This window comes from Bubalus kerabau, chromosome 20 (assembly GCF_029407905.1).
Source record: "Bubalus kerabau isolate K-KA32 ecotype Philippines breed swamp buffalo chromosome 20, PCC_UOA_SB_1v2, whole genome shotgun sequence".
NCBI lineage: Eukaryota > Metazoa > Chordata > Mammalia > Artiodactyla > Bovidae > Bubalus > Bubalus kerabau.
The window spans coordinates 57,041,352-57,056,308 of record NC_073643.1 but is presented as its reverse complement, the minus strand read 5'-3'; the positions used below and the strand labels follow the sequence as shown (position 1 = coordinate 57,056,308).

Sequence of the window (14,957 nt, the reverse complement as noted above, 5' to 3'; positions counted from 1 at the left end):
ACCCAGATAACCATGATAACGTGATCACTCATCTAGAGTCAGATATCCTGGAATGTGAAGTCAAGTGGGTCTTAGGAAACATCACTACACAAAAAGCTAGTGGAGGGGATGGAATTCCAGTTGAGCTATCTCAAATCCTGAAAGATGATGCTGTGAAAGTGCTGCACTCAATATGCCAGCAAATCTGAAAAACTCAGCCGTGGCCACAGGACTGGAAAAGGTCAGTTTTCATTTCAATCCCAAAGAAAGGTAATGCTAAAGAATGCTCAAACTACCACACAATTGCACTCATCTCACACACTAGCAAAGTGATGCTCAAAATTTTTCAAGCCAGGCTTCAACAGCTTATGAACCGTGAACTTCCAGATGTTCAAGCTGGATTTAGAAAAGGCAGAGGAATCAGAGATCAAATTGCCAACATCCGTTGGATTATAGAAAAAGCAAGAGAGTTCCAGAAAAACATCTACTTCTGCTTTATTGACTATGCCAAAGCCTGTGACTCTCTTTGGAGAGTTTCCACCATAAACTGTGGAAAATTCTTAAAGAGATGGGAATACCAGATCACCTGACCTGCCTGCTGAGAAATCTGTATGCAGGTCAAGAAGCAACAGTTAGAACTGGACATGGAACAACAGGCTGGTTCCAAATCAGGAAGGGAGTACATCAAGGCTGTACATTATCACCCTGCCTATTTAACTTATATGCAGAGTATATCGTGCAAAACAGCAGGCTGGATGAAGCACAAGGTGGAATCAAGATTGCCGGGAGAAATACCAATAACCTCAGATAGTCAGATGACACCACTTATGGCAGCAAAGAACTAAAGAGCCTCTTGAGGAAAGTAAAAGAAGAGTGAAAAGGCTGGCTTGAAACTCAACATTCAGAAAAATAAGATCATGGCATCCAGTCCCATCAGTTCATGGCAAACAGACTGGGGAAAAAATGCAAAGAGTGAGAGACTTTATTTTGGGGGGCTCCAAAATCACTGCAGATGGTAACTTCAGCCATGAAATTAAAAGACGCTTGCTCTTTGGAAGAAAAGTTATGACTAACCTAGACAGCATATTAAAAAGCAGAGACATTACTTTGCCAATGAACATTTGCCAAAGACATTACTTTGTCAAAGCTATGGTATTTCCAGTAGTCATGTATGGATGTGAGATCTGGACCATAAAGAAAGCTGAACACCAAAGAATTGATGCTTTTGAACTGTGGTGTTGAAGAAGACTCTTGAGAGTCCCTTGGACTTCAAGGAGATCCAACCAGTCTATATCCTAAAGGAAATCAGTCCTGACTATTTATTGGAAGGACTGATGCTGAAGCTGAAACTCCAATACTTTGGTCACCTGATGAGAAGAACTGACTTGCTGGAAAAGATCCTGATGCTGGGAAAGATTGAAGGCAGGAGGAGAAGGGAACGATAGAGGATGAGATGGTTGGGTGGCAACCCTGACTCGATGGACATGATTTTGAGTAAGCTCTGGGAGTTGGTGATGGACAAGGAAGCCTGGCGTGCTGCAGTCCATGGGGTCGCAAAGAGTAGGACACGACTGAGCGACTGAATTGAACTGAACCTTGCTACAGCAAGGACATTCCTTGGTGGCTCAGATGGTAAAGAATCTGCCTGCAATGCAGAAGACCCACTTTTGATTCTTATAACCACATCTTACCAGTGACTTAGATAACAATACAGGTTTGCTTATTAATTCTACACTTGGGGCTTCCCTGGTGGGCCAGAGGTTAAGAGTCTGCCTGCCAATCCTGGGGACATGGGTTTGCTCCCTGGTCTGAGAAGATTCCACACACCACAGAACAACCAAGTCCATGCTCCGCAACTTTTGAGCTGGCATGCTCTAGAGCCTGTGCTCTGCAATAAGAGGAGCACAGTGAGAAGCCGAAGCACCGCAACTAGAGAGCGGTCCCCATTCGTGGCAACCAGAAAAGTCTTGTGAACAGCAACCAAGACCCACCCCGACCAAAAAAACCAAAATCTACACATGACAGGAATAGGAAGAGGCAATGACGCATAATAGAAATTTAGAATAAAAGATTCTGACCATCTGGAATGACAGGCCTATTTATCAAGATTACAATTTTCAAGTTGTTAAATGGAACTAAAGAGCATCTTGATGGGGGTGAAGGAGGAGAGTGAAAGAGTGGCTTAAGACTAAATATTAAAAAAACTAAGATAATGGCATCCGCCCCCATTACTGCATGGCAAATAGAAGGGGAAAAGGTGGGAGCAGTGACAGATTTCCTCTTGGGCTCCAAAATCACTGTGGATGGTGACCGCAGCCATGAAATCAGAATATGACTGCTTCTTGGCAGGAAAGCGATGACAAACCTAGACAGCGTGTTGAAAGGCAGAGACATTACTCTGCCAACAAAGGTTCATATAGTCGAGGCTATGGTCTTCCCAGTGGTCACCCACGGTTGTGAAAGCTGGACCATAAAGAAGGCAGAATGCCAAAGAATTGATGCCTTCAAACTGTGGTGCTGGAGAAGACTCCTGAAAGTCCCTCAGACAGCAAGGACATCAGTTCAGTCCATCTTAAGGGAGATCAACCCTGAATATTCACTGAAAGGACTGATGCTGAAGCTGAAGCTCCAGTAGTTTGGTCATCTGATGCAAACAGACAACTCATTGGCAAAGTCTTTGAAGGTGGGAAAGATTGAGGGCAGGAGAAGAGGGTGTCAGAGGATGCGATGGCTGGACGGCATCACTGATGCAGTGAACATGAACTTGGGCAAACTCTGGGAGATGGTGAGGGGCAGGGAGGCCTGGCGTGCTGCAGTCCATGGGGTCGCAAAGAGTCAGACATGACTGGGCAACTGAACAACAACAACAAAATTTTCATAGAGGTAAATCTAGGGCCTTAAGTCTCAGTCCACAAAAACACCTGGACAACCATGCAATCTGATACACTGGAGACAGATATATGGTAGACAGAAGGGTGTAGCTTCATGAGCCAGAGAGACCCAAGTTCAAATCCCACCTTTGAAACTTCCAGCCACACAGCCTTGGGCAAGTCCTTTATCTTCTCTGAGCCTACTTCCTCATCTGTAAGATGGGAAACCATCTGCAGTGCAGAATTATTGAGGATTCAACTAGAAAATGCATGAATCTGGCACACAGGAGGCACTCAAAAAGAACATACCATCAACATACCATCAATAAAACACACACCCAAAACATGGGGTTTCCTCATCGTTCCTTCAATAGACACTGGTTTGATGTACCAGCTGCTGCTGCGTAGCTACTTCAGTCATGTCCAACTCTTTGCAACCCCATGGACTGCAGCCCGACATGCTCCTCTGTCCATGGGATTCTCCAGGCAAGAATGCTGGAGTGGGTTACCATTTCCTTCTCCAGGGTATCTTCCCAATCCAGGGATAGAACCCAGGTCTCCCACGTTGCTGGCAGACTTTACCATCTGAGCCACCAGGAAAGTCCTGATGTACCAGACCCTGTGCTGAATTGCAGGACTCAATGGCAAAAAGCCATGGTTCCCGAGTTTAAGGAGCTAACAGTCTCAAGGTAAGACAGACCAGGAATGACAATACAGCAGGTTACAGGTAAAATGAGCACAGCTGTCTGGTGTAAGCATTGGCGCCGGATGTAATGGGAGGAGGAGGGAGGGACAGCTAAATTAGCCTGAAGAAGCAGGGGTGTTTCCCACAAAAACCCTCGTGCCCAGGCTTTTAAGAGAACCGGCAGTAGATTCTCAACAAGGACACCACTTGACATGCTGGGTGGGATAATTCTTTTTCATTTGGTGCTGGTCCCACACATTGTCTTTTCCTACTGTTTGGGGTTCTAGAAGTAAGAATACTGGAGTAGGTTGCCATGAGCGCAGCCATGAAATTAAAAGACACTTGCTTCTTGGAGGAAAGCTATGACAAATCTAGACAGCATATTAAAAGACAGAGACATCACTTTGCTGACAAAGGTCCATACAGCCAAAGCTATGGTTTTTCCAGGAGTCATGTACAGATGTGAGAGTTGGACCATAAAGAAGGCTGAGTGCCAAAGAATTGATGCTTTTGAACTGTGGTTTTGGAGAAGACTCTTGAGAGTCCCCTGGACAGCAAGGAAATCAAACCAGTCAGTCCTAAAGGAAATCAGTCCTGAATGTGCACTGGAAAGACTGAAGCTGAAGCTCTAACACTTTGGCCACCTGATGCGAAGAGCCAACTCATCAGAAAAGACCCTGATGCTGGGAAACACTGAAGGCAGGAGGAGAAGGGGACGACAGAGGATGAGATGGTGGGACGGCATCGCCGACTCAATGGACATGAGGTTGAGTAAATTCCGGGAGATGGTGAAGGACAAGGAAACCAGGCGTGCTGCAGTCCATGGGGTCACGGGATCAGACATGACTTAGCGACTGAACAACCACCACCATCACACATCGCAGAGTACCTATCATCCCTGGCACCCTCTTAAATGCAGCTGTGCCTTGTGGTTATATCACAAAGTAAAACAACTCCCCCCTTTTCCAAAAGTCCTCTGGACGGCTGAGAGAGGGGAGTGGTCGGCGGCCGCAGCCCAAACCAGTCCCACTGGATAAGGAAGGTTATGCTGGGGAGAGGGAACAGTTCAGGCAAAAGGAGGAAGCTTGTCTCAGTTCCATATCTGCAATTCTGGAAACACCCAACAGTCTCTGCAGAAGCTGAGAACGTTCTTATCCATCCATGTGCCCACTGTCTGCTTAATTCCTCTTCTCCCTTCAGATCTCAGCTCAACCATCATGAGAGGGGAGTCTTCCCTGACTCCCTCAACTCCCACTCAGGTCAATTTTCCTGCATCCGACCCACAAAGGGCACCACCACCTCCCCTCCAGAGCACACGTGCAGTGTGAACGCTGATCCTCCCTGCTAGAAGAAAAGCTCTTTGAGAAAGGCACTGTGTCAGCTTCTCATTTTCCTCCATCCATTGCTGTTTTCCCAGCGCCTGCCTCGGTCCTCGTCCCCCACAGGTGCCCAATAAATACTTCCTGATGACCGGATCTATGAACCAAGGAAACAGCATGGTCCGTCTGAGAACACACCCGAGTTCTGTGTGCTGAGAGGCAAGGTTCGTGCGCCACAGGAGCTGGAAACCACGCCCGTAAAGTAGGCCACCACCAAATCACGAAAGGCCTTCCATGAGAAGCTTCTGACTTGTATCTTAGCAAATACTGGGGGGCTCTGTTTGCTTTTTACATTTTGGGAGCACACAGCATATGGGATCTTAGCTCCCCGACCAGGGACTGAACCCGCACCCACTGTGGTGGAGCACGGAGTCTTAAGCACTGCACTGCCAGGGAAGTCCCGCAAAGATGTTACTTCAGAAAGGGCACTCCAGCAACAGTTAGGGCCAGACTGCTGCGGCCAGGCAAGCAGCTCGGAGGCCGGGCAGGAACACAGGCAGAAGTGAAAAGGGGCCTGACCTGAGGCAGGGGGAGAGGAAATGCAGATGATGAAAACGTCTCCAGTCAGTATCGAGGGAGGAGAAGCTGTGGAACTCTGACGAGCACCAGGAGGACGGGAGGCATGGTGTGAGCGGGAAAAGTCCAAGAGGACTCGCAGGGCTCTGCCTGGAATCAATAAATGCAGAAGGGGAATTCGAGAGTACAGACAGGAAGAAGAGTCGCAGGTTTCGAGAGAAGATGATGACCTTAGCTTGGGACTCGCTGAGACGGAGGGCTGGTGCTCAGGAGAGATCTGGACTCGAGAGCCAGAGCAGAGGTCACTGGCCCAGGGATGAGAGTTTATGCTGTGCATAGAGATGAGTGTGAGTATGAGACCGGGCCTTGGAGAAAACCAGGATTTAAGGGACAAAAGGAAGAAAAGAGCCTGCGATGAAAACTGAGGGGAAACAGCCGGAGACAGAGTTTGAACCAGGAGTGCTTTTTCACAAGTGAAGGGAGAGCATCAGTGTCAGACATACCGAGAATGTGAAGAAGAGAAGGAAGGGAAAGAGTTCAGGGGTTCTGGCAACACCGAGGCCTGGTGACTTTGAGGAGAGTGGTTTGGGGGGACGGCTGCTGCAGAAGTAGAATTTCAGTGAATGCTGACTTCAAGCAGCAGAGGTGGCAACTTGTCCGAGAAGTGTGGCTGCGACAGGGTAGAGCGGAGGTTAACAGGAGGGTGTTTTGTTTTTGCAAAAATGAAAGTAAAAACGGGGGGGGTGGGGGTGGGGGGGGATGGATAGTAAATGGAGGGGTTAGTTAAACAGGAAAGAAATGGGAACAATGATGGGAACCAGGTCCTGAGGAAAAGGAACTGATAAAGGGATCTCAGCACAAGTAAAGGAATTAATCTTAGAACAAACACCATTTTCCGCCCTATGGAATTAGAATAAAAGACAAAGTCATACAGTTGGCTGGATTTAAGTTTGTAATGATACAAGCTGAGAAGACTTGACTGATGGCTGCAACGCAGCGAAGTCAAAAGCAACAAAGGTGGCTGGGAAAGGGATGAACATGAGAGAGATAGGGAGGGATGCGTAGACAGCATCACACTGACTCTCAGACAGTGTGACGGTGTCGACAGCATGAAGTGTCCATGACAAAGCCTAGCAGAGTCACTGTGGGGTCTTGGGTTACGGCAAGGACAGTGAGTACAGGATTGCTCCGCATGGCCAGACTCCATGGAAAAAGGACTTGCTTTCTATGCCACAAACTCACAGAGAGACTGACACATAGGAACAAGTTCAAAGGAGGGTAAGCAGAAAGAAGGTGTGAAAACCCCAGAGGTGATCATTCTGAGGTCAAGTGGACTGGCTGACACCCAACCCGCCAAGATCATGGAGATGCACGTTGCCAGCCTGGTGACAGAGCAGCACCTACTGGTTCCCCCTTGAACACCCTGTGGCCACAGGACTGGAAAAGGTCAGTTTTCGTTCCAACCCCAAAGAAAGGAAAAGCCAAAGAATGTTCAAACTACCGCACAATTGCACTCATCTGACATGCTAGCAAAGCAATGCTCAAAATTCTCCAAGTGAGGCTTCAACAGTATGTGAACCGAGAACTTCCAGATGTTCAAGCTGGATTTAGAAAAGGCAGAGGAACCAGAGATCAAATTGCCAACGTCTGTTGGGTTATGGAAAAAGCAAAAGAGTTCCAGGAAAACATCTACTTCTGCTTTATTGACTATGCCAAAGCCTTTGACTGTGTTGGCCACAACAAACTGTGGACAATTCTTAAAGAGATGGGAATACCAGACCACCTGACCTGCCTCCTGAGAAATCTGTATACAGATCAAGAAGCAACAGTTAGAACTGGACATGGAACAATGGACTGATTTCAAACTGAGAAAGGAGTACATCAAGGATGTATATTGTCACCCTGCTTATTTAACTTAAATGCAGAGTACATCATGAGAAACGCTGGGCTGGATGAAGCACAAGCTGGAATCAAGACTGCTGGGAGAAACATCATAACCTCACATATGCAGATGACACCACCCTTTTGGCAGAAAATGAAGAGGAGCTAAAAAGCCTCTTGATGAAAGTGAAAGAGGAGAGTGAAAATGCTGGTTTAAAACTCAATATTCAAAAAATGAAGATCATGGCATCCGGTCCCATCCCATCACTTCATGGCAAATAGATGGGGAAACAACAGAAACAGTGAGAGACTTTATTTTCTTGGGCTCCAAAATCACTGCAGATGGTGACTGCAGCCATGAAATTAAAAGATGCTTGCTCCTTGGAAGAAAAACTATGACCAACCTAGACAGCATATAAAAAAGCAGAGACATTACTTTGCCAACATAGGTCTAGTCAAAGCTATGGTTTTTCCAGTAGTCATGTATGAATGTGACAGTTGAACCATAAAGAAGGCTGAATGCTGAAGAACTGATGCTTTTGAACTGAGGTGTTGGAGAAGACTCTTGAGAGTCCCTTGGACTACAAGATCAAACCACTCAATCCTAAAGGAAATCAGTCTTGAATATTCATTGGAAGGACTGAAGCTGAAGCTGAAACTCCAGTACTTTGGCCACCTGATGCAAAGAACTGACTCACTGGAAAAGACACTGATGCTGGGAAAGACTGAAAGCAGAAGAAGGGGATGACAGAGGATGAGACGGTTGGATGGTACCACCGACTCAATGGACATGAGTTTGAGCAAGCTCCGGGAGTTGATGATGGACAGGAAAACCTGGCGTGCTACAGTCTGTGGGATCACAAAGGGGCGGGCACAACTGAGCAACTCAACTGAACACACTGTGGGGCGTCACTAGAAAAAGCAGGGAGGATCGGGAGAAAGAGAGGAGGAAGACATCAGAGAATCTTTTTTCCATGAGCAAAAGTGGAAGACAGAGGTCATTCTGACTTCCAAATAAAATCTCTGAGGTCAAGGGTACTGACCAAACTACTTATCATTTTTATTTCCACGTAGAGGGTTCATTTTCCATCCTCGACCCCCAAAATCCTGACTCCCCCAGCAACATTCAACCAGTTACCAGTGCAGCGAATCTCACTTCCTTGTCTTTGAATCCACCCACCCCTCTCCATCCCCACAGGTGCTGCCTTGGTTCAGGCCCCCCTCCTCCGGCACCTGGACAACAGCAACGGGTCTACCTGTAGGTCCTTCCTGCCCACGCTAATCCGCACATCACTGCCTGGCTACTTTGAAAGAGAGAACACCATGGCACAACCCTGCTTAAAACTCCTCAGGGCTCTACTCTTCACACCCACATTTCGAAATAAAGCTGCTTAACATGTCTTAACTTGGCAACAGTAACTGCAGCAGTTTGTTGTTTACTGTCTACTAGTGCCCAGTGGTGGAGAGGGTGATCGCGCCCCACTCCAGGACTCTCGCCTGGAGAACCCCATGGACGGAGGAGCCTGGTGGGCTGCAGTCCATGGGGTCTCGAAGAGTCAGACATGACTGAGCGACTTCACTTTCACTCTTCACTTTCATGCACTGGAGAAGGAAATGGCAACCCACTCCAGTGTTCTTGCCTGGAGGATCCCAGGGATGGCGGAGCCTGGTAGGCCGTCTATGGGGTCGCACCGAGTTGGACACGACTGAAGCGACTTAGCGGCAGCAGCAGCAGTGTCAAGTGGCTAACATCCTCTAATTCACTTCTCACAGCAACCCTAGAAGGTGGGTTAATGTCTGCCCTTTGTTTTTGTTCTGGTTTTTTTTTGAGGGGGGGAGCGGGGATGTTTGGCTACGACATGAGGCTTGTAGGATCTCAGTTCCCTGATCAGGAATTGAACCCTGGGTCAAAGCAGTGAAAGCCCAGAATCCTAACCACTAGGCCACCAGGCAACTCCCTATTTGCTTCTTTTACAGATGAAGAAACTGAAGCTAAGAAAGTGAGTGACCAGCTCAAGCTCACAAACTAGCTCAGTGGCAAAGCCAGACATGGCACACAAGTACCTCAGCTTCCAGAGTCTGTGCTCCTCACGCTGTCGCCCACACAATCTTTCATGATCTGGCTTTCCAGAGTTGCCTCTTCCACAACTGGGCATTCCAGCTTGAGTGAACTCCTTGCTGGTCACTCATTGGATAGCCTTCTGTTCATGCCACTCCAAATGTCTGGGATATCGTCCCACCTCACTGCCCTCTTCACCTGACTTATCCTGCTCATCCTTTAGGACCAAAGCCTACTGATGCCTCAGCCTGACCTGCGAGCACTCTAAGTCCGCCAGCAACCCCCTACAACAGTTTCATACTGTAGCGCTATCTCCTTGACTTAAAAAAAAAATTAACTCGAGGACAGGGATGTGTACCTTCCTCACTTTGGTATCCCCAGCTTGCAGAGCACTGCTAGGCGTGCAGCAGCAGCTCGATCAGTATTTACACTTATTCTCTACCATGAGAAACTGGCTGGAACAGAAAACGGACCTTGCGGTTGCATGTAAGCCCTGTACTCAGCTCCTTAAAAGCGTTTCAACATCATGTCACAGGAAGGGAGGACAGGAGTTGGCCAGAAAAGACGCGCCAGTCACAGCAAAACCGGGCAAAGCCAGGAGAGAGAGCCCAGGCGTGTTTGTCCCCCGTGTGCCCACACAGGATGTTCAGAGCACTCGCTGCCAGGGGACAGGCGGGAATTACTTTGTTAATCAGCAAGAGCTTCCTAGTCGGAAGACCCCGGGCTGAATCAGCCTGAGGGGGACGTGACCGCAGACAGAAGGCGAGAGCCAGAGTCGGTGTGTCTCCCTAGAGGAGGGAGGCCCGCCTCTTGAAGGAGGCTCCTCAGACCCGCCGTGACCCTCGACCTCACCCCTCAGGCCCAGGGCTACAGAAACCGACCTCGCAGGACCCCTGTCCTCCTCAACGGCGCGGCTCACTTACCGCCGCCCAACTTCCGGCAACCGAGGCGCTGTCCGCGGCGCGCGTCCCGATGACGCACATGGCCCCGCCCCCGCAGGCGTTGGGGGGGGGGGTGGTGCGCGCATGCGCACAAGGACGCGCTGGTCGGCCCAGTGAAGGAGCCCCTAGCACCCGGCGGAGTGGGAGGAACCTGGACCCTGGGAAAGGCGGGTCATCAGGAGGCTGGTCACGGCCCCTTGGGAGAACCGGGGGACAGCCTCTCTATCAGAAGTGGCAATATGTATATATGGCCCTCAGGCTGTTAAAAGTGTCCCTTCTCCCCTTTAGTGATTTGAGAATGACAGGAATTATCACTTCCATTTTCCAGGCAGCATTAAATTTTGTATCACAGGGACCCTTAGGGAGGCACGTGTGGAGAGACAGGCCTTTTTTAATGCATTAAGTGAAGTGAAAGTCGCTTAGTTGGTGTCCGACTCTTTGCGACCCCATGGACTATATACAGTCCATGGAATTCTCCAGGCCAGAATACTGGAGTGGGTAGCCTTTCACTTCTCCAGAGGATCTTCTCAGCCCAGGGATTGAACCCAGGTCTCCCACGTTGCAGGCAGATTCTCTACCAGCTGAGCCACCAGGGAACCCCAAGAAGACTGGAGTGGGTAGCCTGTCCCTTCTCCAGCGGATCTTCCCAACCCAGGAATCAAACCGGGGTCTCCTGCATTGCAGGTGGATTCTTTACCAACTGAGCCATCAGGAAAGCCATTTAGGGCCGGATGAAAGTCAACAGTGACCAACCTCCTCTTTCTAAATCAGGTATTTTTCTCACAGCTTCCTGGTATCAAGGGATAAAGTTGTTCATTCCAAATTGTTTATTGAGAGTATACTATGTTGCAAGCATTGGACAGTGTTAAAGACACAACAGTGAGTGTAAACTTAATCTGACATATAAGGCCAGGACTCTAACGTAACTCTATAGAATACTATTTATTGATTATCTATCATAGTTCCACGGTTTCCCATCTCTAATTATCACAAAGGTACTACAAGGCAAAAATTATATCATGCCCATTTTACACATGAAAGAACAGAAGATATGAAAAGTTTTGACTTTTTGAAGGTTAAAGATCTTTGGGGCTATGATTCTAGTGGAAACATATTTGACTGCAAAATAAGAAAACAAATTCAGACTTATTAATGTGCTTCATCACTCAGTCATGTCTGACTCTTTGCCACCCTATGGACTGCAGCCTGCCAGGCTCCTCTGTCCATGGGATTCTCCAGGCAAGAATACTCGAGTGGGTTGCATTTCCTTCTCCAAGACATATTAAGGAGATACTTTATTCAGAAGATTTATTGCAGAGGGTGTGGTGGGGGACAGGAGGACTAGAGCAGACACCACGCCAACCAAAGCTCTGTAGGCTTCTCATTGGGTTCAGTCTCTCAGTCATGTCTGACTCTTGGTGACCCCATGGACCACAGTATGCCAGGCTGCCCTGTCCATTACCAACTCCCAGAGCTTGCGCAAACTCATGTCCATTGAGTCAGTGATGCCATCCAACCATCTCATCCTCTGTTGTCCCCGTCTCCTGCCTTCAATCATTCCAGCATCAGGGTCTTTTCCAATGAGTCAGTTCTTTGCATCAGATGACCAAAGTATTGGAGCTTCAGCTTCAGCTTCAGCATCAGTCCTTCCAATGAATATTTCAGACTGATTTCTTTGAGGATTGACTGGTTTGATCTCCTTATAGTACAAGGGACACTCAAGTCTTCTCCAACACCTCAGTTCAAAAGCATCAGTTCTTCAGTGCTTGGTTTTCTGTATAGGCCAACTCTCATATCCATACATGACTACTGGAAAAACCATAGCTTTGACTAGGCAGACCTATGTTGGCAAAGTAATGTCTCTGCTTTTTTATATGCTGTCTAGGTTGGTCATAGTTTTTCTTCCAAGGAGCAAGCATCTTTTAATTTCATGGCTGCAGTCACCATCTGCAGTGATTTTGGAGCCCAAGAAAATAAAGTCTCTCACTGTTTCTGTTGTTTCCCCATCTATTTGCCATGAAGTGATGGGATGGGACCGGATGCCATGATCTTCATTTTTTGAATACTGAGTTTTAAACCAGCATTTTCACTCTCCTCTTTCACTTTCATCAAGAGGCTCTTTAGCTCCTCTTCATTTTCTGCCAAAAGGGTGGTGTCATCTGCATATGTGAGGTTATGATGTTTCTCCCAGCAGTCTTGATTCCAGCTTGTGCTTCATCCAGCCCAGTGTTTCTCATGATGTACTCTGCATTTAAGTTAAATAAGCAGGGTGACAATATACATCCTTGATGTACTTCTTTCTCAATTTGGGATCAGTCCATTGTTCCATGTCCAGTTCTAACTGTTGCTTCTTGATCTGTATACAGATTTCTCAGGAAGCAGGTCAGGTGGTCTGGTATTCCCATCTCTTTAAGAATTGTCCACAGTTTGTTGTGGCCAACACAGTCAAAGGCTTTAGCATAGTCAATGAACCAGAAGTAGATATTTTTCTGCAATTCTCTTGCTTTTTCTATAACACAATGGATGTTGGCAATTTGATCTCTGGTTCCTCTGCCTTTTCTAAATCCAGCTTGAACATCTGGAAGTTCTCGGTTCACGTACTGTTGAAGCCTCACTTGGAGAATTTTGAGCATGACTCTGCTGGCGTATGAGATGGGTGCAATTGTGCAGTAGTTTGAGCATTCTTTGGCATTGCCTTTCTTTGGGATTGGAATGAAAACTGACCTTTTCCAGTCCTGTGGCCACTGCCAAGTTTCTCAAATTTGCTGGCATATTGAGTGCAGCACTTTCACAGCATCATCTTTCAGGATTTGAAATAGCTCAACTGCAATTCCATCACCTCTACTAGCTTTTTTCGTAGTGATGCTTCCTAATGCCCACTTGACTTCACATTCCAGGATGTCTGACTCTAGATGAGTGATCACATTATCATGGTTATCTGGGTCATTAAGATCTTTTTTGTACAGTTGTTCTGTGTATTCTTGCCACCTCTTCTTAATATCTTCTGCTTCTGTTAGGTCCATACCATTTCTGTCCTTTATGGAGCCCATCTTTTAAATGTTCCTTTCGTATCTCTAATTTTCTTGAAGAGATGTCTAGTCTTTCCCATTCTATTGTTTTCCTCTATTTCTTTGCACTGATCACTTAGGAAGGGTTTCTTATGTCTCCTTGCTATTCTTTAGAACTCTGCATTCAGATGGATATATCTTTCCTTTTCTCCTTTGCTTTTCATTTCTCTTCTTTTCTCAGCTATTTGTAAGGCCTCCCCAGACAGCCATTTTGCATTTCTGCATTTCTTTTTCTTGGGTGTGGTTCTGATCATCACCTCCGGTACAATGTTACAAATCTCTGTCCATAGTTCTTCAGGCGCTCTGTCTATCAGATCTAACCCCTTGAATCTGTTTGTCACTTCCACTGTATAATCGTAATGGATTTGATTTAGGTCATGCCTGTATGCTCTAGTGGTTTGCCCTACTTTCTTCAATGTAAGTCTGAATTTGGCAATAAGGAGTTCATGGTCTGAGCCACAGTCAGCTCCTAGTCTTGTTTTTGCTGACCGTATAGAGCTTCTCCATCTTCAGCTACAAAGAATATTATCAGTCTGATTTCCGTATTGACCATCTGGTGATGTCCCGGTGTAGAGTTGTCTCTTGTGTTGTGGGAAGAGGGTGTTTGCTATGACCAGTGCGTTCACTTGACAAAACTTATTAGCCTTTGTCCTCCTTCGTTTTGTACTCCAAGGCTGAACTTCCTGTTACTGTATCTCTTGACTTCCTCCTTTTTCATTCCAGTCCCTTATAATGAAAAGGACATCTTTTGTTTGGTGTTACTTCTAGAACGTCTTGTAGGTCCTCATAGAACCGTTCAGCTTCAGCTTCTTCAGCATTAGTGGTTGGAGCATAGACTTGGATTACTGTGATATTGACTAGTTTGCCTTGGAAACGAACAAAGAGCACTCTGTCATTTTTGAGATTGCACCCAAGTACTGCATTTTGGACTCTTTTGTTGACTATGAGGGCTACTCCATTTCTTCTAAGGGATTCTTGCCCACAGTAGTAGATATAATGGTCATCTGAGTTATATTCACCCATTCCAGTCCATTTTAGTTCACTGATTCCTAAAATGTCGATGTTAACTCTTGCCATCTCCTGTTTGACCACTTCCAATTTACTTGGATTCATGGACCTAACATTCCAGGTTCCTATGCAATATTGTTGTTTACAAAATTGGACTTTACTTTCATCACTAGTCACATCCAAAACTGGGGATTGTTTCCAGTTTGGCTTCATCTCTTCATTCTTTCTGAAGCTGTTTTTCCACTTATCTCCAGTAGCATATTAGGCACCTACCGACCTGGGGAGTTCATCTTTCAGGATCCCATCTTTTTGCTTTTTCATACTGTTCATGGCATTCTCAAAGCAAGAATACTGAAGTGGCTTGCCATTCCCTTCTGCAGTGGACCACATTCTGTCAGACCTCTCCACCATGAACCATCTGTCTTGTGTCGCCCTACATGGAATGGCTCATAGTTTCGTTGAGTTAGACAAGACTGTGGTCCATGTGATCAGTTTGGTTAGTTTTCTGTGATTGTGGTTTCCACTCTGTCTCCCCTCTGATGGATAAGGATAAGAGGCTTGTGGAAGCTTC

At 46.8% G+C, this 14,957-nt stretch overlaps 1 protein-coding gene across 9 annotated transcripts in view; it reads right to left on the bottom strand.

The window, feature by feature from the left end:
- ATG7 (autophagy related 7) overlaps window positions 1-10,387 on the bottom strand; it is a 273,321-nt gene extending 262,934 nt beyond the window's left edge. For all 9 annotated transcript variants that reach the window (XR_008705982.1, XR_008705983.1, XM_055557371.1 and 6 more), the window contains exon 1: window positions 10,293-10,387. The gene's annotated coding sequence lies outside the window, so the exon portion shown is untranslated. The remainder of the gene's footprint in view (window positions 1-10,292) is intronic.
- Between the last annotated feature and the right edge of the window lie 4,570 nt (window positions 10,388-14,957).